We start from the raw sequence: 2,288 nt of genomic DNA, 5'->3' as shown, positions 1-2,288 counted from the left end.
TGCAAGTGACAAGGATTTTGGGGTGACCATGCCCATGCCCAGGGGAGACTCCCAGTAAGAGTCTGGACTGCCCAGTGAGAGTCTGAGGGGCAGGGATTGGGGAGCCTGGGTGGTTTACATGTGCCTCCTGCTGTAATACATTAGGAAAGGCATTACAGGGGGTAAACTGGTATTTGTCTTCCCCTACTGAAATCTGCAGGGAATGACACACGAGGCTCAACTTGCTTGAAAGCGCTGTCCGTGCAGACAAAAATGCACCGCACGGAAAAAAAAGCTCAGTTAAAATTTTCAGGTGCTCTACATTAATGCCCATGTCATCTACACATGCCCTTAAAGACTCACTAGTTCATAAAGGCATACATTTTCATAGGCAACAACCTGCTTCATCAGATGGTATGAAAGGACTGGCAAAAAGAGAGGATTTTATATAGAAGGGAAAGGGACAGGGAGCGGACACTTTTAAGGGAGGTGAAGAGTCAGTTGATAGGATCAATTGAGATGAATAAGATAGTTAACACCTTGACGAATACTGTAGTTAACAGCTTCAGTCCAGGTAGTGGGATAAGAAATTATATGTTGAGACCACAGTTCACAAAATTCACTCTGTAGGTGCTTGCTTGTTTTTCAATGTCATGTTCAAGTTACTTTTTTAAAGTCTTTTTGTTTAAGAACAGCTATTCTTCAGTCAATGATGTGATATCAGGGAAGTTAAAATGTTCTGCATAGGGTTTCTGCGTGTTCTGGAAACTAAGGTTGAATTGGTATCCATTCACTCTTTTACACAGGGATTGCCCTGTCTGGCCAATGTACACTGGAAACAGGTAATGACATGTATCAGGAGAAGCCAACCTCTCCACAATTCACTCACACCCCAATTTCCAGCAGCTCATCTGGGGGCAGGTATACATTGTTTGCAAGTTAATACAGTTTTACTAAAGTTGTCCAATACTTGCTGTAATAATATATTGTATTTGGTTGCGTATATCTTTGCTATCTTAATGGTTTGGGTTGAAATTTGGCATAGAAGGGTGTGTCTTTCTCAGGCTTTACTATTTTTGGATGGTTGTTTTTGTGAGGAAAACAAAACCCCAAAACAACAACACTCGCCCTCCCCACTGTTTTGTCCTAGTTAACAATCCTTGAAACATTTCCTGGAGATGCTCTACTATCCACATGGTTTGGAGCACAGATTTAACATTTGGCAGAGGAATGGCATTGCTGTGAAAATCCATGCACTTTTAGCTGAGGTATAGGCCCTTGCAAAATCTCAGTTCCTACAGGTTCTCAAGCAATTTGCTACATCTTCACAGCCTAATTTTCAGACATTTTGACAGTCCTGATCATGCTCCTACTTAAGGTAGGGCAGGCCTTTTTCAGTGATTCTGATTCACAGTTGTTTTGAGCTATGCAGATAGTTGAAGAAAATCCAAAATATTAGGGGAAGCCTGGGACAGGCTGGGCAGAGAAGACAAGAACCAGAGGAAAGGAGACTGGGATCTAATGACAATGAAGAACATGAATGGAGGGCTGATTGGAGCTTCTGGGGAAAAGAATCAGATGACAAGCCAAGATGCAAGGAAGGTGAATGAAATCAGAAGGGTAGCAATGACCTGGGTGCAAGAGTTTAATGGTTGAGTAAAAGAGTGGGACTGGAATTGAGTAGGGAATTGGAGAACTGTATTTAGGAGACTGGTGCTTGTTGAGCTGAGAGACCGGGATGAGAAGCCTTGTGACTAAAGATGAGGACTGCATAGGAGAGGAGCATGGGAATAAGACAAAAAAACACAGGAATGTGCAGAGACAGGATTGGGGCAGGCATGAAGCAATAGGAGAGAGGATGAAAAGATGAGCCTGAAACTGTAATAATATTCTTGTAATGAAGGGTTTCTGTGTGTAATTTCATATACTTCTATCACATGCTCTCCTTTTAATCTTCTTTTTGGGTTAACCATTCTGTTTCCATCTTTCTTAATAGAAGTTTTCCATGCCCTAACAGGTTCTCACCGTCTTCTTCTGAACCTGCTCTTCATTATTGGACCTTCTTCTTTACTAGCAAGAGAAACTAAGGATTGGATGCTCATAGGAAAGAAACTGAATTCCTACCTCTACTACAAGACAGGGCTAAAGCATGATGCTGCTTCAGGTTGCTGCTGTTTTATGGCTATGCTAATTTTCAGAGCCATGAGACATCTGAAGCTTCAACTGAAAGGCAATGCTTCTTTTGCTCAGCACTTCTGAAGAAAAAACACAGGAAAAAAAATCTCCTGTTCCATGTACAACTGATTTGC

The sequence above is a fragment of the Gavialis gangeticus genome, unplaced genomic scaffold, assembly GCF_001723915.1.
Source record: "Gavialis gangeticus isolate Ggan-Ray unplaced genomic scaffold, GavGan_comp1, whole genome shotgun sequence".
Lineage (NCBI taxonomy): Eukaryota > Metazoa > Chordata > Crocodylia > Gavialidae > Gavialis > Gavialis gangeticus.
This window is presented reverse-complemented; position numbering follows the sequence as displayed.